At 41.5% G+C, this 23,047-nt stretch overlaps 1 protein-coding gene across 39 annotated transcripts in view; it reads right to left on the bottom strand.

Annotated features, from left to right (window-relative positions):
- The window catches only part of SOX6 (SRY-box 6), a 621,434-nt gene extending 603,667 nt beyond the window's left edge, over positions 1 to 17,767 (bottom strand). For 8 of the 39 annotated variants that reach the window (XM_021085319.1, XM_021085336.1, XM_021085330.1 and 5 more), the window contains exon 1: positions 10,545 to 11,156. The gene's annotated coding sequence lies outside the window, so the exon portion shown is untranslated. Of the gene's footprint in view, positions 1 to 8,669; positions 9,131 to 10,544; positions 11,159 to 11,212; positions 11,648 to 11,999; positions 15,191 to 16,797; positions 16,978 to 17,618 lie in introns of those variants that run through there. The other 31 variants (XM_021085322.1, XM_021085335.1, XM_021085341.1 and 28 more) reach the window with 24 other exon arrangements.

Below are 23,047 nucleotides of genomic sequence, written 5' to 3'. Positions count from 1 at the left end.
CATAACTTCTCCAGTTTATGTGACCACAAAGCCCTTTTCAGAAAGTGATTATGTCGCAAAGTCATATATGTTGCAAAATCTCAATAGGTGTGTTTAATTTGGAGAAACAAGTTATTAAACACCAGAAAACTTCCAAAACAAAGGCAGAAAAGAAGGCTTGTGGGCTCAGAGAAAAGGCATTCAAAGAGTTATTAGAAAATATGAGATTCCAGATTATAAAACTAAAAAGAGTGGATTTATTATCCATATGTGAAAGTTATCAAGAGTACAGAGGGGTTGTTTCTCTTACTACTACTTCTGCTATTGTTTCATCATCATCATTGTATAATAATAATTTGTACTGCCTCCCCAAAATCTGAATCACTCTGAGGATTAATTCATTTTCACATATCCCTCAATTTAAAAAGAAGTTATAGAATATATGAACTTTGCAGTTGGAAAAACTTAATCATAAATGTGAGACACCTAAAAGCCTGTAACAAATAAGGAAAACTCAGAAATAACACCCAAAGGAGTTCCCGCTGTGTCGCGACAGGATCAATGGGGTTTCTGAAGTGCTGGGATGCAGGTTTGATCCTGGGTCCAGCACAGTGGGTTAAGATTCCGGAGTTGCCACAGCTGCTGTATAAGTCACAACTGTGGCTCAGATCCGATCCCTGGCCTGGGAACTGCATATGCCACAGGGCGACCAAAAAAGAAAAAAGAAAAAGAAATAACACCCAGAACTAAAAATTTCCAGATATTTCCCTTTCCCTAAGATCATGCTTGCCAATTGAGAAAAAAAAAAAAAAAAAGATTTTTTTACAGTGCAAGATATAAGATTTTATTAATTCATGGTCTAGATGATCAATTCATATATTAATAAGTCACTTATTTTAATTTTCGAACTTTGTTGACATATTCAAAGGAAAGCAGTAATTTGAAAAATTTCTCTGTACCTTAAAATGTGCTCACAATATCCCTGACCACAAAAACTGAGCTATGAAAGAGAAGTACAGTGGCTAAGCTGCTGGCCTATATGGCCACTTCACACTGATAACAAAGACGGCCTTTCTTGGATCACCAAGATACAAATATGAGACGTTTTGCTATCAGTCCTACAGAATAGTCAATAATCCTGTCAAACATTTCCCCAATGTTCTACGCTTTTCAGGATGTTACTTCAAGTAACCTATTCCTAATTAACCTTCAAGTCACAGCCCAAAGGCCATCTCCTACTAGCAGCTTTCCTTGACTTAGGTACTCCTCTTACACATATCTCCATTGGAGAAACGAGTACACTGCATAGAACTAACTACATTCCTACCTCCTCACTAGGATCAATCATGCAGTTTCATCTTTGAAATCAGGCAATCAAGAAGTTCTCACCTGTTTTACCACCAAGGATCCTTTTATTAATCTTCCCTCATAAAACCCGCACTTTGAAAAATTATTGTCTCTCAACTAGGCATACTTATTATGCTATAATTAAATCATTTCCTGCTTTTAATAATCAAAAACCGATAAAAACTGATGTCTAATGCTTCTGATCAATGTGATATTATTTGTTTATACTTGGGTATATGGAAAATGCAGCATTGGTTTGGCTCTGGAAATAAGTATGAAGATAAAATAAATGAGCACTGACATTGTATAAAAAAGACTGGGGGCGGGGGGAAGAAGGCCAAAAAGGCCAGCCCTAATTTATGACACACAAGCTTTGTTTATAGCGAATAATATCCTGAAGCAAAACCCAGCTGAAACATTTATTCATATCAAGTAGGAAGTCAGACAGTATGACTGGTAAGATTATCTACCCTGCATACCTTTTATTGGTGAGGCAATGAGTATGAAAGCACTTTGAAAACTGAGTTCTATAAAACATATGAGAATTGAGGGCTCTTTTCATGCCAAGGTTCTACTACAGATTACTTAACTACTGTCAATTAATCCTAACACCCGATTGTCTAGAATTGTTCTACGCACTTCTATATTCATTATCTTCAAACTTAATCTTCCTTACAATCCTACCTGATAAATTATATCACAATCCCCATATTAAAAATTAGGAAGTTGAAACTCAAAGACTGATTGCAGGAGTTCCTGTTGTGGCGCAGGGGAAACAAATCGGACTAGTATCCATGAGGACGCAGGTTCGATCCCTGGCCTCGCTCAGTGGGTCAAGGATCCGGCGTTGCCATGAGCTGTGATATAGGTCACAGAGCCGGCTCAGATCCCGTGTTGCTGTGGCTATGGTATAAGCCAGCAGCTGTAGCTCCCATTCAACCCCTAGCCGGGGAACTTCCATAGCTGCAGGTATGGCCCTAAAAAGCAAAAAAGAGAGAGAGATTGCATTTTCTAAGGTCACACAACTAGTTTAGAAAATAATACTTCAAATAAAAGATTCAAGAGATAAAAATTGAAAGTTTAACTTGGGTTTTTTTTTTTCCCTTGAAGATCTATAATTCAAATGAAGAGTATATGTTTCCATTTTTTCTTAAAATCAAAGCAAAAGAAAGCAGATTAAGAAGAACTGTCTTTTGACATGAAGAACTTCTCAGTGTTAATCATTGAAACACATAACCAAAGATTATAAAATCTCTTTCTTTGCTGGCTCCCCCACCCTCCTCCCCCAAAAAAAGCTTCTTAAATGATTAGAATGGAGAAATATACCCTTGAAGAAAGGAGGATGACAGATGAAATGACCTTTCATCTGTCCTTAGAACTGGACATTCCAAATTTGAGAGCTGGACCTCCACACTCTACATTTAGTCACTACTCTAAGTGTGGCAGACTACTTATGAAATCTTTCTAGGAAAGAAAGGCGCATGTATTGCTGAGAATACTTCATATAAGAGGAAAAGAAATCAATTGTGTAACTTGCCAAGGATTACACAAGTACCTAGTAAAGTGGAAATGGGATGCAGATCTAAGTACACCACCACTTCAACAGTAGTATAGAACAGGTATTAAATTTATGCCAAGCATATACCTTAGTTTTTTACATTTATCCATCTCGCTTAATCCTTACAATAGCCTTATGACGTAGATATTATTATTATTCCCATTTTAGAGATGAAGAAGTAAAAAGTTAGTGATTATACCATGGATATATTGGGGGTAGATGGAGTGGGTGAATTCTCCTACATAGAAGGTTCAATGACCTTGGATTATAGCTGGATATTATTTTTGAGAAAATAGCAACATTTCTGCCCTTTGATATTCTTTCCCAAGAAAGAACATAGGATCATTCTTCTCCACTTCTACCACTGACCTGCTTACTAGCACCATGACAAATGTACCTAAATTTCCCATCTACCAAATATTAAAAATCTTCAATAGAAAAGAAAATCCTGAAAAAGTAAAAACTTGTGACTTCAAAAATGCCTTTCAGGATACCTAGAACTTAATGCTCAATCACGTTACACAGTTATCTCTTTGTAAAGTATAAAAGGAAATACTTGCAACCATGCCTCAAAATGAGTTCCACTTGAAATCTACGCTTGTCATTAAAAAAAAATCTGTTGCATTTTCACTCTTCCACATATTGTGCTTGTGTAGTCGTGGAAACTAAAGCATCTTTAATTTTCTTTGTCTAATTTTAAAGAACTACTTTTCAAAGAAGCAAAGAGATTGTGCTCAGTGAAGTCAGAATCACAAACAGCACTAAAGTCCCCTGTTTGCATTTGAATGGATATATTAAAGACAGACAATTCAATTCATCTCTTTAACATGACTAGAAACAACAAATTATTGAAGATAGCAGGGATAATAGATCATTTAAAGATTTATCTTGTGAGATTTTCAGAGAAGAAAGAGATCAAGGGGGAACTTGAAATGAGAGAATATAGAATGTTTGCATAGACACAAATATGCACATCATATAAAGTCCTTTGAATTCACCTTATGTGTATCATGATTACTTATATATGTCATCATTGAAAAGCATAAATATCAATATACTCAAGTAAGTTTGATCCAAAATAGTTTAAAATACAAAAACTCTTAAAGGATTTATGTCACATTAGGCTTCTTCAATACATGGTGCTTTAATCCGAAGAAACCTAAAAGCTTTATAGACCAGGGAAGCTTAGTAAATAAACTATGTTAGTGAATTCTTCACCACATGTGTAGAGAGAGAGCCATACGGAAATAGAAAATCTAGAAAATTATAGAGCAGAAAATTCAAGTTAGTTACCAAAGATGCCAAATCTTCTAAAATATATACAACATTGGACTACCAATTGTTAGATTTTTTTTCACTATCTATCCCTAGACAATTACAGGTTATGATGCTAGCACAGTTCTTTATAAATACAATCAAACATCTCCCTATAAATGCAAAGACCTAACTCTTTAGATAAACATGAAGATTTCCATAGTTTCAAATAACTGTTTTTCACTTGAAGGAGTATGAAAGAGAATGCCAGTATGCTTTTTCTTGACATTAAAAGGTGAAGGAGAACAATTCAAAATTCTTGAAACATTTTGAAAAGTAATTTTTACTAATATTACATACTGTGCAAATTAGTAAGGATTACTAAATGCATTAGCATTATAAAACAGAAACAACTGGGCAGTTGATTTTTTAAATGTAGTTTATAATAGATTGTAGCATCTACAATTAACCTCAGAAAATAATCCACATCTTTACTAAAGATAAAGTTTTTTTGAGTGAATAGTAAAATATGAGTGATATATAAGGGGTCTTAGAGGACCAAGAAGAGATTCTGAATATAAACAAGCCATCATTCTGGTAAAAAGAAATACAAACAACTAGAATAAAAATAGTTGATGCACAAAAGCCATAATGAGGGGGTAGCTCAAAAAATAACTTCTACTTTGAATGGTTTGGATGAAATACAAATTATCCACAGAAAAGTGTGGACTGGCATAAATGTTTGTACAAAATTATAAGTGTATTTCAAGAAGTATGCAAGAGGCAACCGCCTGCATGTTGCACAAGGTCCCGGCAACGCTCTGCTTAAGTGCTAGTGCACAGAGTCCAAACCACTGCATTTTAATTACCATGCAGCCTCAGATATATTGCCTTTGATATGGAAATGTTCTTGTTCTCTCATCTTCACATATGGTCTCATGCACAGAAATCTTTATCTGATTCATAAAAAATAAACTAGAATCCAATCTCAACACCTGACCTCAGTGCTTAGAAGTTTTTTACTAAGCATGGTGTCACTATAAAAAGAATGACTAATATTAGTGTAAAGTTGGATATTTTGAGCAACCATATGAAGGACTTGCAGTTAAAAACTGAATTGATACTGCTTCTCTGATGTTTGAGGGTTTTGTGGTCCCTTTTTTTGAGACTAACACCGATTTGAGGAAAAACAGACCAACCAAGCACTCTTTTTTGGAGGTGAGAGAGTCTATGGTAGATTTAAATGATATTCCACTTACAACCTCTAGCCACACTCTCATTTGATATTTTTATCCAAATTATGACAATGGATATTTAAATTTTAAAATTGCTATCAAAAGCCATAACACCAAAATTTAAAATTATTTCCAGTTAGACTAAATGTCTGAATAAAACAGCTGAAAAGCTTTTACCCTCTTCCACAGAACAAGGAAAATAAAAATATTCTTCCTATAAGTGAATAATGAATATATAATGAGAGAATGATGAAAGTTTCTGATATAACTCTTACCAAAACAATTAGTTTTCAGATCACAGTTGAAGAACCACAAGCGAAAAGGATATGCTATACATTTAAAACATTCTTGCATTTAACAAAAATTGCTTTTCATAAACTACCAGAATGCCAGTTTGGTTTTGTTTTTGTTTTACTTGAGTATGTTGATATTCAGAGTATAATCAGGAGAAAATGTGAGTTAGGATAAAGACATAAAATGTTCAATATATTATTTTCCTTATTAGGAAAAAATTATAGGGGAGAATGATACTTTTTAAACAAGAAGCAATCCAAATACAAAGATAGTCCATTTTCTGCTCTAAAAAGCAGTGAGTACTTGTTAATTTTTAGCAAGCTTTTATAATAAAATCTGTTCTCATTAAACCTCATATACCCACATAACTTAATAATTCTGAAATAACCTAGATTAACTTTTTTTAAAAAATGGTAATATGACCCATCTAACCTCATGACAGCAGATAATACGTCCCATCTGCAAATCATCTTGCTGAATGTTATCTGTGTTTTATCATTTCTAGTACCTGTCTGTGCCTGATATGGTACTCTCAGACACATTAGCTTGATGGAATGTTTCACTTGACTTCAAAAACATCAATTGATATATATACACCCCTAAACTATATTTAAACAAATAGCTCTTAGAACAACCAAAATTTTAGTATCGTACTATACTTTATATAATCATGTTTGTAAATAATGAACTGTATATATGAATTCTCTCACTAACAAGAAAATTCTTTCAAACTTAGATATAACCTAATAATATTGAAAGGTATAGAAAATACTAAAAGTAACAGTTAAAATCAATGTATATTAAACTTTGTTAAAAGAAAATTCATTTACTCCATTACCTAGTATACTAACGGAAAGAGGGTTGTTTAAAATGTCACTAGTTTCTTCAGTATAAGATGGATATGTGTAAAAATTTCAATAATGACTAATAACCCACTAATCCCTAAAAGTCAAAAAGAAAACAGACATAAAATCTCAATAATGCCACCAAAATTTATCATTTAGGTATTTAAAGTAACATACTTTAAAACCTTATAAAAGAAAGATTTACTGGATAAGTTAACATTTTAAATATGTGCTTTGCCCTTACTAGGAAAAATCTAGTTGCTTTCTATTACTAATGAAAAAAATGTTAAGCTGACAATATGCCTATTGAATGTCAATTCTTCAGTAACTGAATCCATTATACAATCAACTTAAGGTATAGATATTGATAGTGCTTTATTAATTAATTTTATGTTTATCTTTATAGTATAACATTGAGTGTTGTAGTTATAAAATATACTATTATAGGCGTTTGTATCATGGTCCATAAGAATAAACTTAAAATTTTTTTGCATTTTAAAAAATACATATACACCAAGAGAAAGTTCCTTCTCATTACTTCCAAAATAAAACCTACAAACAACAATAAACAGGATAAACAATAAACAAAAAAACTATCTAGTTTTGCCACTATAAATAAAGGAGTTTGGTGAGAGAGCAGATGTAAAAGGATGTGGTAGTGGTACATGAGAAAAGCAAGAAAGGATATCAGTTGCTTAAGGAATCAATGACCTAGCACTTGTCTGGATCCTGGTTACTTACTGCCTTTGGTCATAAACTAGATCTAATAAGTGTAGTGCACACTTGCTTGCTTTCAGAATCTGAAAAAAAAATTTTTTGGTTGGCGTTGGTGGTTGTTCTTGTTTTAGAAAGGGACAATCTCTCTTGATTTATGAGGTTTTCAAAAATGTAGGAAGAAAAAAAAATTTATATGTCATTTGGCCTACAGCCCATGCACTCACATATGTGTATTGAGGAAGATACACTCAAATATATAGAGGTAACACATTTATGATCTAGTATAGAAAAAAGTCAGTCATAACTTTTCCCATACTATAATAAAATGAAATGTTTCACTGATTCGATAAAAAGCAAATGCAGCTAAATAAACTATGTCCCCACCTCCCATTGGAAACGTACACTCGATGCTGCAGAAAAACTAACCCTATCTAACCCTATCCCACTAAGTTTGTGGAAGGTTTAGGATTTGTTTGTTTTAAAATAAAGAGAATCTTCCAATAGATATCGGGAATATCCAAGTGGCCTAGAAACAAGGGGATGTGGGAGACTGATGAAAGTGCCTAATGCAGAGTGTTGAATTCCACTGTGACTGCACAGTTACAGGGGAAGGTCATGTTCATGACTGCAGAAATCTGGTCTCTGCAAGAGACTGCAAGCTAAAGCTGACCTGAGGCTGGGGTCTGGGAAGCTAGGTAGGAAGTTCAAGCACCAATGTGGTGTACAGAGAGGACAAGGCACTGCTTCCAAGAACCCCAGGCTGAACAAGAGTGAGACAGGAAGACATAGCAGATATTCCCAGGTTCACCCCACAGTGAACACGAGCAGCCCCAAGTGGCTAGGCCTGGAGGGGAAAACAGAGGCTGCAATCAGGGCAGAGACAGCAATTTGCTGAGACTTCTGGGGCGGGTGTGGGAGGGAGCAAAGAGACAGGTGAACAGTCCAACTAGAAGGTGAAGAAGCCCCTACCCAAGCCAGGATACAGTGCCAAATCTAGGCTAGTCCTACTGGGTTAGTGCAGACTTAGGGCTAGTAGCAGCCCTCCCCCATGGGCGGGGTGTGGAGAGTAGATATATTGCCAGATTTACTCTGCATCCCCTTTCCTCATTCAGTCTGTACCCTGCCGCTGGTATCCCGTTTGCCCATCTAACCAGTGGTCCGCCCTCAGCCGAAAAATAGAGGAGAAACAGGAAGAGAAGGGAAAAGAGAGGAAGAAAAATCAAAGACAAGGCTACACTGTCACAGTCTTCTCTGGTGCCAGGGCCTCCCGGGGCTCACCAAGTCGTTCGGCCCTCCCTCAGGAATCCTGTAGCCCTGAACAGAGCTGAGTGGACCCGGTCCGCCAAGCCCGTGCCTATGGGCCTCCGGGACGAGGTGCTGAGTGCGCAGGCTAATTATACATGTGGCATTTGGGCAGCCGACTGTCCAGTGACACCTTACCTTATGAGGAAACGTCAACCCCAGCAACTGTTCAAAACAAAATGCCATCGCGGGATCAGCTTCGCCGGCTCTTGGCCGGTTCGGGATTGCTTTTCCCACAGCCTCTCGCACTTAGCGCAAGAATGTGGCCTGGGGAGGCCAGTCGTGAGCTGGCGGACCAGCGGGGGCGGGGGCGGCGGGGGGGAACAGGCGGGGCGATTCTTGCCAGGTGTCGGTCCTGTTTCCCCCCCCCCTCCATGGACCAGCTCGCGGACCCGACCACTTGACCTTTTTATTCACCAAACCCACCTCCTAGAAATAGACTGGGCGGGGCTGTGTCTGTTCTCCTTGGGACTCAGGGAGAAACCTGGGCATGTGACTATAAAGGGCAGAAGGGAGGAGACCCTAGGGAGGTAGGGAGAGGGGGCACTCTCCCGTCCCTACTCCACTGGGTTGTTGGCTGGGCCGCCGGGCCACAGCCAAAAGCCCGGCCGCAGGAGTTCGCGCCGGGGTCAAGCGCCCGGGACAAGGACGTCATCCAGCGCCTCATTGACAGTGCGATGGGAGGTCCAGAGCCCCCCACCCCACCCCCACCCCAGTTTGCCTCTGCGACGGCTTTGGGTCATCTCGAGATTGAAACTTCAAGCACGGCCCTCGGAGGAGGTCACACACACACACACACACACACACGCACACACACACTGAAGCAGCCGGGACGGCCCATCTCGCTAACAGCCCAGCCCCACCAGCACAGACGAAGACTTATTTTTAGTCCCCAAATAGGAGCAGCATTCACTATGTGGCAATTCATACAAACGTTTCAAACTTGGTCGGCCTAAAAGAGCTTTAAAAAAAAAAAAAACTCAAAGGACGCCAGCAACAACCACCTTTTATCTGCTCTAAACACACCAATTCTCTCTTTATCTTAAAGCTCCGCAAAACGCCCGGGAAACAGCCTAGGAAACGGAGCTAATCTGTCCTCCGCAGCCCCAGGCCGCTCCTCTTAGCGCCGGAGCAACCCCAGCAATCTTTACACAAGCCCCTTCCCTTTTCTGACCGGCCCTTTAAGGAAAAAGAAAGCAGCTCCCTCTGGGAGCGGCCAGGCTCGGGCTGGGCCCCGGGCGGTTGGCAGCACCGCCCCCGGGCCTGGGCCGAACCCCAGAGCGGCGGATCTCTGCCGGTCTGCGGAGAGGGCAGCGGGCGGCCGGGCCCGGGCAGGGCGCCGAGAAGGACGGAGGGCTTAGTGAAGAAACGTGCGGGCAACCATGCGCCTGCAGCGGGGACTCTAAGGCCGAGCACGCGCGAGGAAGGGCTGGGCGACCCCTCACACACGTCCCCGCCAGCGCCGCACCACTGCCCAAGCGTCCAGGGAAAGAGGTCCACGGATTAGAGTTTGGGTTTCGGATTGTCTTAGAGTTCGGTTTGCTTATTCCTAAAAACATCGTAAAAAGTCACGTCCAAAAAATGGCTGGAGGGGAGGAAGGGAGAGAGGAGGGAACTGGAGGCAACTCGCGCAGGGTCCCCGGAAAGTTGCGGCGGAGCGGCGGTTGGGTGAGGGTGGGAGGGAGCGTCCGGGTTTTCTAGCGACCCGGGTTTTCTTTACGAGCTCCTCCGGGTAAACTTCACCCGGGCGTGGAGCGCGGCGGACGGAGATCTTCGACTCTTGCCCGCCCTCGGCCAGCGTCAACCCCACAAATAGCCAAAGTTTCCAAACCAAAATGGGGGTGGGGTGGGGGTAGCGTTAGGAAGCCCAGAAACCCAGCAGGTCCTCCCGGCCTCCCGCACCCCAAGCTTGGCTAACACTGAAGCGCTCCGGTAAACTGCGGCATCGCAGTCACACACGGCTAATCAACCCAACACTTTTCAAGAAAACAAAATATCCGCTGGGAAACTTACTTTGCATTTAGTCTCTATTCTTTGGGGGGATGCGGTTTAGGTCGGCTCGTAAGGGAAGCTCGTTTTGTCCAGGTTGGATATTGTCTACTTATGGATCAGCCCTTGGGTGAGGGTTTATTTTAATTTATGGCTTATGCATTCTTTTAAGGTCGATTTACATGACCTCCGGCTACAACTAAGACAGCCGAGGAGGGCACTCCAGTCGTCAGTCGGCCAAACCCACAATTAAAACAGCCCTCCCCCTAGTCGGTGTGACTAGGACTCTGCCAGGGTAGGCTGACTGCCGGCTTTTCTCTTTTTTCTCTCTCTTATTTCTTCACTTCTCCCTTTTCCCCTTCTTTCTTTATATCTTTCTTTTTTAATATCACGAAATAAGATGTGATATCAGTTGGAAAGTTTCGGTATAACTTTCTTTAAACCCAAGCCTGCAGCGATAGTGAGACATACGGCGCTCACAAAGCCCTCAGGATGCTGCCCTCTTGTGGGCACAAAGGGCCTTTCCACCCAGCGGTCCCATCTGAACCTTCACAGAGTACACACTCTATGCTTACACACACGCGCGCACACATACACGCACGCACGCACACACGCAGAGAGAGAACACTACACACATAGATACACGAGCTACCTCCATCACACACTTGCGCAAACTTCAATGAAATACCTACCTCAAACTTCACGGAGACTTAAAAATTCATTCTCTAAGCCACCTGACTTCTTTTTCATACCATTCCCAGTTATATAGATTAGAATATCTATATGGGGAGGCAGAGGAGGAGGAATAAAGTGGGCCGAGAGGGCGGACAGATTTCCGGACGAATACTTAGGATGGCGATAACAGCTTTCTGTTGTCAAAGGTTGCGTTGTCTCTCTCCCCTGCCCTTTTGCCTTAGTGTCCCACGCACAGTTATCTACAGCTACATGTGTTTTCTCCGAGTGGATTTTGGGGATGGGGGGGTGGCAAGAAAACCAGAAGCCCGCCACGCAGATCTGTCACCGCCTCCGGAACAAGGCACAACTCTCCAAGAGGGGGACGCATCCTGGGGATGAGCGCGTCCACCAGCGAGCGGCAGACGCACGGGCCCCTTTCTCAGCCTCTACTCCCCCCCCCTTCTGCGTCGGCCCCGCTGAACGCCCTCCTCCCGCTCCTCCTCCCCCTTCTCCCCTCCCCAGCCAAGTACGGAAACCCGCCCGGGTTGGGGAGCCGCGGCTCCCGGCAACTCGCGCCCTCGCAGGGCTCCACGCGCTCAGTTCTTGTCCTACCCCAAACCATCGGTCCCAGCTCAGGGAAACTAACCCTGAAGCTGCCCGGAAGGGCAGTAGCGGAAGGCGCTGGGGGCCGGCGGTCGGGCCCGGGATTCCTGCCCCTGCCCCCCAACAGGTAGCTCACAAATGGGCCGCGCGCTCTCTCTCTGTCTCCCTTGCTCTCTAGATCGCTCGCTCCGTCCCGGTTACCTGGGCGGGCTCCAGGACGGTACCGCACGGGAGTGTTCCTTATGCGCTGCGCCGCGGGAGTAAATGGCATTAAAGAAAAAGGGAAAGATACAAATAAAAAAAAATTTTAAGCAAGGGGAGTCGTTGCTAGGTCAATTAGCCCAGCCCGTGGAGCAAGGGAGCAGAGCCCCCCAGCTCCGCGGCCGGCGCAGCCCGTTAACTCAAGTCTGCGGGGGTGTCCCGCCCCGGGCGGGGGGAACGTTGACCCGCAGAAGTTTGCTGCCGGGACGCCGGGAGGTGCGCGCAGAGCGGGGTGACTAGGGGCTTCCCCCTTGAAACAAGTGAAGGCGATGGTTAGTGCTGTCAATCTTGGCAATCAGTGTGAGCGGCCATGTCGTAAGTATTCAAAGCATTTCCCGTCGTGCAACATCAGAAAGTGAGTGGCCAGGGCATTGATCTGAGCGAGGGAGAGGAGGCAGGGCTCCCCTCCCAGACAACACAGGCAAGATGAGACAAGAGGCGAGGGAGGCAGCAAGCCAGGCAGGGAAGCTGAGAGGGAGGGGGGAGGGCCGGGGGAAGAAGAAGGAGGGGAGAGCGGGAGGCAAAGGAGAGAGAGCTGTAGAGAGAGGGCAGAAGCGGGCGAGAGCAGTGGTTGGAACTCGAGAAAGCGACTGGGAAGAGAGAACTGAAACGACTAGTAGGAGAGAACTGGAAGGTGACAAAGAGGAGAGAGAGTTGGGGCGACAAGTATTAGGTGGGGAGAAATAGCCTGAGGAGTAAAGGACCCAAGAAGAGCTATTAAGGTTGAGGCTGCTAGAAGGAGGAGTCTAGATGAAGGCAAACTGAAGTGGGGAAAAGGTAGACAACAAGGGGAAAGAAAGGCGCAAACTGAAGAAAAAGAGTTTCCTCCTTTTGTAAGTGGGAAAGGAAAATGTAGGGATGGTTGTTTGTGCTTTGAAAAAGTTACAGGACAGAGATGAATGGGCCAAATGTTACGAAGTACCAGAATGTTAAGAGGTACTAAATGTTAAGAAGAGCTGGACCACAGAAGTGAGTCATGGCAGATTCAGAGAAGGGGAAGGACAGGGGCTGAAGCAGACCAAGAAGAAGGGGAAAAGAGTGACTATTAAGATGAATAATAAGAAGGATAAAGAAAACTCAAAGAGAGAAGTGATCAAAAGAGTTTAAGAAAGAGATGCAGCAAGCAGAGATAATGAAAACACACAAGTTAATAGGATCTCAGTAAATAAAAGAGGAACTTATTTTTAAAATGGAAGAGGAGCAATTGAAAGAAAAAAAAAAGAAAAGCAATTGGCATAGGAGATTCTCAACATATGTAGATGTCAATGTTCTGGAGGCCATGTGGATTATGGAGTGGATGGGTTAAAAATTATTATGAGTAACAAGATATGAACAAACTACTGAAGAAAAAATGATTATACTTTTACAACAATTAGTTCCACATTTATTATATGGATAAATTTGTGTTACGAGGAATTGGGTGGGTGATATGTGTATTACCTCAACTTCGTAGAGGAAATGACTTGGAGAAACAGTTTCAAGATGGATGGCTGGGAAGTTGTAGAAGATGAAAAGAGTTTCAGTTAACCAGGACAGCATTTTACAAAAATGTGTAAGTAGGATGTAGAAAATTATGTATTAAAAATCTCCCCCCCAAAAAAAACCCCGCAAATTAAAGATTTTCTTTGATGCATGTATAGGGTAGATAACAAATTGGAAGGGTATAGAATGGCTTAAAGGAATGGAGAACCTGGAATATTATCTCAGTGCAAAAAAACTGAGAGATAGGGTGGGAGAGAATAATGGTTATGTCAAGTAGTAGAGATGCAGAGTAAAAGAGATGGATGAGAAACACCAGCTTTGATAGCAGCAGACACAGAACTAATTAGGAGCCTGTGCGCATGAGGAGAGGTTTGTCTGCCTTATAACAGGCCCAAAGAAATAGATTTGAGAAACTGGGGTCAGTGGAGAATCCACATTACATCAAGATTAAGAGCTAGGAGAGAGGTTTTGACACGACCAACATAAACCTGCAGAGATCTATGGAGGTAAGGTCTTCCTGTATAGAAACTGATATGAGAGCCGCTTTGAGGCATTTCATAAACAAGGAATTTGTGAAAAAAGATATGGACCAGGAGAGAGAGATCAGGAATTATGGCTAGAACAATCAGAAAAATAAACGCAATCTAAAGTTGCCAGTTTGAGGAAGACCTCTCACAGACTAAGTGATAAAAGATGCAGGGGAGAAGGCCTCATCTTTGTTCCATTAACTATGAAGAAATAGAGTAAGCAAGCACAGAAGATGGAAGAAGCTAAGATGTCTGTTAGTTATATATTGGCTTCTTAAATATACTCCATGTTTGGTTTCATATGAACTCCGGACAAGAGAAGGAAAAAGACAGGAATAGTGATGGGGATGAGCACCTCAGATAAGAGGGTCAGGAGGAAAAGCCTGTGCTTCTACCCCAGGAGGAAAGATGATGCTTGAGGACTGGAAGCTTGAGACTGCAAGCTAAAGTAACTTGATGACTATTGACCGAGAGGATAGCAAGTCCTCAACCAGAAATCTTGGGTCCCTGTCCATAGACATTTTCAGGACTTGGAAAATCTGCCTCGAGATGCCAGAGCCTAAAAGCAGGTGAAAAGAATGCTTGGCACCTTTCATGCAAGCTCCTTCAACCCTAGCTCCCAGAACTCCCCGGAGTGCCCGCTTGACCTCAGAGGCCCAAGGGACAAACCCAGACAGTTGTTGCTCTCCTAAACAGGGCTCAGATCTCTTCTAGGTTTTTACTTTGTTTTTGTTTTATTTTGTTCTTGTGAATGAGTGTGACCTGGTCTAGCATTACCCTTCCAGATCCTCTGGCTGTCTGTCCTGAAACTCAACCAAAGGAGTCAAAAAATCCCTCCAAAGCCTAAAAAGGTCAAAATTAAATGACCTATCCTAAATGACTGCAGAGTTATGGTGGAGAGAAGAGGGAGTGATTAAGTCCCAAAGCCTGAATCCTCAGGGTAGAGCCATCAAGGGAGTGAAACATCCATGACGGAAACGCTAGGGTAGGACTTGGCGTTCCTCAAAGTTGCTGCGACAAGTTTGGCTTTGCAAGTACCAGCGCATCGGTCTCTTTAAATCACCCAGCACTCGGAAATCTCGGAGTAAGACTGACCCTGCGGGCCAGCTGCAGGCCACCGGCGAAGGCCAAAAAAAAAAAAAAAAAGGTGACAACCAAAATCTCCGGTGTCCAAGGCCCTGCTACTGGGCCGCGGTGGACCTTCGGAAAACGAGCGGCAGAAATCCTCTTTAGATTTTATCTAATAAACTGATACCAAAGTAAAGTGATAAGAAGGAACCCCAAGCCAGTCACAACATTAATCCCTAAAGGAAAGAAACTAAAGTTTGGGGTCTTGGAGCTGCACTTCAGGCTGTGGAAGGGTTGACACGTGGCTCTTGGGGGCGGGGGTGAGCCCTAGGGTTTCCTTTCAATCTTCCAGCGCAACAGCACAGTGCAAGGGGCAAGCAAAGAGCGCTGCAGCGAGTTGAGGTGCGGGACTCTCCACCTGGTCTGCAATGGCCTGCGGGTTCCAGGAACTCCCGAAATGACCGGAGGACACCCAGGACCGTTGCCAGATCCCGGGCGCACTAGGGTTCACTTTCCCAGGGGGTTGGAGCCCGGCGCGGCACAAGAACGCCGGGTGCAGAGCAAGGGGAACCAGGGAGGGAAGGAGGGGCGAGCGAGTGAGAACTGACTTACCTGCTCACAGCTGCCGCTGCCTCGGTGCTGTCCGGGTGTCCCTGCGCACGACAACCGGCAAAGGCAACTCGGCTTTGCTAAGTTTGGCCTCGCACCTCCAGAGAAGAGGCGCGAACCGGCAAAGGAAAGGCGCGCTCAGTTCCTGGAGAGAGGTCCCCCTGAACTTGGGAAGGGCAACGCAATGAATCCTGCTCGAGAAGTTAATATTTAAAACACCTACGCAAAAATCATAACGACGGTTAAAACCTTGTATTCTCGCCTTGAAAGTCTTCTTAGACCAGCCGTCAGGACAATTCAGAACTACATGACTTCATCTTAAGGTCGCTAACTTCCTTCAGGAAGGGCTTTATAGGTATTGTATAAATAGGGCAAATATTAATGTCTTTACTTCCAAAACACGGGGAATGAGAACTTTTACTGAAACGAAGAATAAGTAAAAGAGTATAAAAAGCCAAGAGGAAGAAGTTGAAAACTTTAATTACAGCCCGGAGAAAACTTTTAGCAATTGATTTCCTTAAACAGGGATAACAAACATACCAACACTCCAGTAGCCCAGCGCACTAAATTTAAGTTTGATGTAGCCAAATAACCCGAACTCCCAAATAACAGTGCCCTTGGGACTCTGTCTCAAAGAGGTCGGAACTCATGTTTCAACAACAAAAGCAAAAAACAAACTGAATAATGCCCTGCATTCTTTAAGATGTCATTTTGCAAAAGGATCAGGCATTGTCCCTCGACTTTAAATGGATAGAGGATAACATTAAATTTCATTTGAATCTGCGCACCATCCTGTTGGGAAGACCACAGCGGTAGCGACTGTAGCAAGCAGCAGCACCGCCACAAAGGAGGTAGGGAAAAGTGGTAAAAATGCATGAACTTTTTTCAAAGAAAAATAAAGATAAATCAAAAATAAGTTTTACAGACATGTCTTTCCTGGCTTAGGAAAGTTAATTTTTAAATGTTCTTCTGCTGTCTAAGGTGCAAAGCCGAATCTAGGGGAGTGCGTGGCTGGAATCTGCATGCTGATAAGAGAAGGCTGATGTACTTACAGTGACAGAGGGCAGGCTGCGGGAGAAAAGCTGTTTGTGTTAGCCTGCGAGTTACCCAGGGCTGCAGTGAGAGCAGAAGGGAGGAGTGGGAGTGCCAGTCTGCGTACACCTTCACCGCGTCTCATTACATCTGCCAGCCTCTCTCTCCCTCTCTCTTTCATTTCCACATTCCCTTTGTTCCTGAAAAAAAAAAATCTACACGTCACATCAGAGTCCCCAGATGCAGTCTACACCAAAGAAAAAAAATGAATAATTCAATCAAACTGTGCATAGTCTCTAAGGCAATAAATCTATTGCACTTAAAGAAACGAAGGGTAATTACCACCGTGGAATTAGAATAAGGCCAAAGACCCGAGATGTCGTTAAGTCTCTAGGTAAACTCCCCGGTCAAATAAAGTTTCATTTATTTAATCCTTTTGACATCTCAAATGGAAAGTCAGAGAAAGACTTTTAACTTATTTTAGACGGATATTCACTTATCTCTAAACATATTTTAGAAGGGGGGACACAGGGGAGAAGCCTCGGGTGTACTATCCTGCTGAAAAGGCTCCCAAAGGCAGCAGCATAGAGCGGGCACAAACACGAACGAAGACAATGTGTCCGTGGAGCCTGTCCAGGGTCAGTTTCTCCACCACTCCACCCTCCTCCAGTCTTCTCTAATCAGAGGAGGATCGCCCTCTACTTTCACCCACCACTGAAGCTCGACTTAAGGGCAGCTGGAATCTGAGAACCTTACCTGCAACACCGGGACCTAAGAGAAATCGCGCTTCCCTGTCACCAACACCCCATGCCATCCCCATGCACCCCTCCAAGTCCCGTACCATCTACTTCTTCCATCTGCCTGAGAGAAACTGTAAACGGGATTTTTTTTTCCCCATGATTGAATGGAAGCTCTGTACTATACCGACTTCTGGATTTGCCCTGGGTTGAGTTTAGGGAATGTCTGGAAAGAAAAAAGGGAGGAAAAAAGGAGGGGGGCAACTCAAGCCTTGTCCAAGTTAGTCAGAAGGCTGTGTTAGGCAGGAAAGAGCCTACGGGAGAAACAGCTGGGATGCACACTGACTATGGAAATCTCAGTTCTAGGAACCGTGTCCTTTCGTCCTGGAGGTAAGAGAATGTGGCTATCGCACGTTTATTCTTTTGCTGTCTGTGTGTCTCTCTTCCCCACCCGCAGAGACTCTTCCCCCTCAGATCAGCTGGCATGCACCCCGGAGAAGGATACGGCACGACATAGGGCTTTATTTTCCAGGTCTCTCCACTCATAAATTGTGGGTGTCACTGAAACGAGATTAGCAAATCTTTTACCGCTGGCGGCAGCCACCAGACCCTCCGTCCCTCTGCCGGTTGCACACTGGTCGCGGCATGTCGGACTGCAGGGCGGTCGGGAAGACCCAGCCCGCTGAGTTGCCTGGCCTGAGGGTTCAGGTGATGCAAGGGAGAATCGTGGCGTCCTAAACGGGTTCCGCTGAGTGTTTCCACCCTATCACCACCTCCCGCCGCCTCCGCGCGTTTGGTCGCTCACACAAACACATAGACACATACACATTCGGCTATTCTGGCCGAACTCATCTAAACTCAAGTCTCTTTAACAGTCAATTCAGCCCGCTTGAGAGCAGCGGGAAAACTAGGATGATACGTGGATGAACCGGGAGGGTGCCAACTGTCCGGCTTGGCCGAGCTTTGTTTACGTGCCTAAGTCGCCACCTTGAGGTCGAGTGGAAGACTGCGCCCAGCTCCAGGTTTCTGGAGACCCACTCGGCTGACACCGGCCCCGCAGCGGTGGCAACTGCTTTAAAAGAAAGGAAAGGGACCACTTCAAAGGAAAGCAAAGGGAGGGCACCCCGTGAGCGGACGGTCTGAGCAGGGCATGGCCTGCCCTTTAGGCTGAGAAGAGTAAGGGCTAAAACTGCAAGTTAGGTGAAACCAATAGCCGGGAAATCGAGCACAGGAGCATTCTCCAAGCAAAGTGCAAAGCTCCAGGACAAAGTCTGCAGCTCCAAGGCAGGCGCTTCGGCCTTAAACTTGAAGCAATAACTCCCAGGGCAGTAGCCAGGAGTGGAGGCAGCTTCAAAGAGCCATAGCAGCCTCTCCGGTCCCGACCGAGGACCAAGCTCCCTTTTGCAACGACCTCGGCTTAGTTCGGACTCTGTACTCCCTGGGGCTCTTCTTCTGCTTGCTCTCCACTTTTGGGACCGAAGACAAAGGGACTCAGGGACGCAACTAGACCCGAGGTCTCTAGTAGCGAGCTTCCGGGAAGAGAACCGCCTGAGGGATGTGTTCAAGCAAACTAGCTGCCTGCCTTGAGGGTTGGGCACTTAGCTCTACAGTCGCCCATTTCTCGGGAAATCAGTCCTTCTTATTGTATAACAATGGATTCGGTTTAAAAAAATAATGATTGATAATTATACCAGCGATTTTCAACTTTCCCACTCTATTGCAACCTTTTTTGTATACTGTCCTTATTCTGTATTCATGCCTTGCATTATAAGGATGCCAGGCTTCAGCATACTCTAGCTAAATTCTGAATTAACTTGTGGTTGTTCTTTGCTATGCCTGGATACTGCCTCCAAGCCTTGGGGACATCTTCAAGGCCACTCCGAGTCCATCCTCCCCTGTGAAGGATGTGTCCAAAGGATGCCCTCCTCATTCCTCTGTTACTTGGGTGCATAGGCATTTTCAAATGCAATGCTTTACAAAAGGAGAGGAAAAATAATTTTATTTATTTCCAGAAAAACTACACTTAGGAACTATCTTGTGCTATATGAGGCTATAAATCATCCCTTGCTGACTCCAACTGGGGCCCTTCAGTATATTGGTCAGAAAAATAATAATAATAATAGAAATATATTTTAAAAGAGAACCACAGCAACCTAATACTACTGATGGACAAGAGGAAATGTCTTTTCAAAGAAGGAGCAACAGGCCCCATGCCAGACCCCATTTCATGCTATGGCCTAACAAATTAACATTGGATCACTCGTCCACTCATGTGGAAGGCTCAGGGTTACTGAATACAGTACTGAATTTTCCCAGGGAACCCCAATTATAGAAACACCTGTGCTAAGTAATGCTATTCTAATCCACTATGAAAACCTTAAGTACGTAATAGCCCTCAAATCATCTCATTTCTTGGTCGCAGTAGGGTGAGCCAACCTCATGGAGGAATTGCCCCCAGAGCCTTATATCAGAGGGTTTTACCTTGGTTTGACCAAACATAATCCTGGCAGTTCTTCTCTTAAATGGAAGGGATATATAAATGAAGTCTACTTTAACTGGCAGAAACTAAGCCTGGGTAGAAACCTCACAAAGAAAAATCAAATCAGAGGCCAATTACTACAAAACTGGAATACATGACATATGTGCAGTCAGCCAGGCATCAATTCTGAGATCTTTAAATCAAATCCTAACAACATGGGAGAAGTTGTCACTATTCAGTATACAGGCTTCATTTTACTATAAATAGAATATCGATGGCAAAATAAAGTGAAATAAAACCACCATAAGAAGGAATGTGGTAGAAACCAGAAAATTATAAACTTCTACCAACACCCCCCCAAAATACACATCAGACCTAATATTTTGAAATGCCATACCTAATATTTTGAAATGCTATATGAAAAAATTATTAAAGCAATGACTATTTTATAACCTAAGGCTGCCAAAATTAATGCCATAAAAAGATCCATATGAAAAGTGAAATTTTTATTAGTTATCCAAATGTTTGCCTTACAATAATACATAGAATTATTTTTCTAACTAAAAGTGAACTAGATAATTATATAGGTAGGCACGAATATTACAAAAACCACAGAAAGGAAAAATCTGATAGAGTATTAGGGTAATTTAACCACAGAAATAAACTTTATTCACTAAAATTCAAAGTATCCTGCTAGCATTCTGCTGAGATATTATGTCATCTTTTTATCATTAAACAATATTGTTAAAGCATTTGCATTTCTTCATACGTGCCATTCTCTGTTTAAAGAGACATTTACCTCTTCCCAAATCTGAGGTTTGTAACTCACTAGTATGACTATCACTCCATTCATTATACATTTAGCCACACTAGAAACATTGATAAATCACATAGATCCATTCCAATGTGTAATAAAAGACAAGCAAGGGACACAAAAGTAATGCTGTAAAACTGCTCACTGATTAATATCAAAGAATAAAACAATAATTTACTAATATTACTAGTCTTTAAAAGTTTAACAATTTACCTCAGAAATTTTATGCTTTATGCATTATGCTAGCATTGTTTTAAAAAACTGAATTTGACTAAATTATATAATTTTCAAATTTTTTACTTAGAAATCTTTCTTCCAAATCCCAGACTGCTACTCTTAAAATTTCTAAATAGATAATTTCTTTGTATGTTTGCATTTGTGTTTTTAAATTTACACTTACGTTGAAGACTTTTGCTATTTTCTATATTTTTAATTCACATTTAAATATTTATTGAGTGCCTAATTTGTGTAAAGCAAATAATTAAGTGTGTTAACTAAAGATCTATCTTTTAAACTTTTGTGATTTAATACATTTAAATAAAAGCCTTTTGTACATATACTGAAAATTAATTTTTTACCAAATATGTCAGCAGAAGTATTCTGTTAAATATAAGTACATTCTGTTAAATATAAGTATTCTGTTAAATATAAGTAATATAAATATAAGATAATTACATATGATGTTAATTCATTTTATTTGGCATATACTATTTGTTACCTCAAATAATTTTATTAACCAACAAACTATCAAATTTTTAAAAGCTTTTCTAATTTATCAAAAGATATATCTTTAAAAAGCTTTATTTAAAAACATAGTCTATAGTTATAAACCAATTCCAAATAACGTATTTTATACATTTTACTTTGAAGTCTGGAAGAAACTTCGTAACTTCAAATCAGTTTTTGATATAATTGCTATGCAAAATTATTCTATAACTTACTTTTATGTCCAGCATGAATCATAATTGTATATATAAGATAAAGATATTATCTACATAAAGCCAAACAGATGAAAGCTAAAATATAAGTCAGTGTTCCAAGTATCTGCATATTTTCTATTATTTAAATAACTCATTCAATTTTATTGAATTTTTAAGTTTGTATCAAGACGTTTTGTTTTAGGTTTGTATATTTTATCTTTTAAGTGAGGAGACAGAAGAAGACAACAATATTGAGAATCTGCAATCAATGGTCAGCTTCATGTTATTTCATGTTTTTAAGACAATAAGTATTGAAATTGGATTGTTATGATCATTATACAACTACAGATGTGATAAATTAATTTGAGTAATAAAAATAAATTTTAAAAAAGACAATAATAAGTGAAAAGCTTCACTTATTCATACTTAGAGTTCTAGAATAGTTGGCTTCTGGAGAAAATATTTAAAATCAAGAGCTCAATACAAAACCTCTTTTAATTGTATACAATATGTTATCAACCTACTTTCAAAGTTGATGAAGTTTAGTACTAAACTGAATATTAAGCAAATAAGTGTTAACTATGTTCACTAGAATTAGCATATTTCAGATTATAGTTTATAAATTTTTAAGAGCATCAGCATCATGATATGGTTGCCATAGAAACTGCAACAATATGTCATTTCAATTAATTTTATATGCAGTGATAAGGCCTAGTTCTACATCACTTCAATACAAGTTTGAAAAGCAAAGACTGAAAAGCAGTATAAATAGCGAAGTGAGTTTCCAATTTATAACCAGTTTAGAAACTAGTAAAATATAAGCCTTTTAAAAAAGAAAAATGCACAATGCATTCTAATTGCATGAAAGGATAGCAATTTAATAAAGGTCATAAAATGTTTTAAAATCGGTACATTCGGAAAAGAAAAAGTTTTCATTAACAATCAGCTACTTCTCTTAGTATTCCATACTGTTGTTACTTAGATTTATAGGTAACAAAAATTATTGGTTATTATATATTACTTAATTATTAAATTATGGATGCTTTCTCTGTTCTCAAGAGATAGGTGCATTTGCTTTTACATTATAAATTCAAACAACTAGAGCAGAATTTAAATATTTTTAAAGTAATTATTGCGACAGATCCATTTTATTTAGAAGGAAGACACAATGTATTATTATTGCAAAAGCCTTCTTAGTCTATCACTACCAGAAATATTCCATTGATATTAATAGCTTGATTATTAGAACAGGAAAAGCCTATGAAAATAAAGAATGTATTTCATAAGGAATAAATATATAAAGAGATTTGGAGCTCTATA

This window comes from Sus scrofa, chromosome 2, assembly GCF_000003025.6.
Source record: "Sus scrofa isolate TJ Tabasco breed Duroc chromosome 2, Sscrofa11.1, whole genome shotgun sequence".
Taxonomy (NCBI): Eukaryota; Metazoa; Chordata; class Mammalia; order Artiodactyla; family Suidae; genus Sus; species Sus scrofa.
The sequence above is the reverse complement of the archived record's forward strand: the minus strand, read 5'-3'. Positions and strand labels throughout refer to the sequence as shown.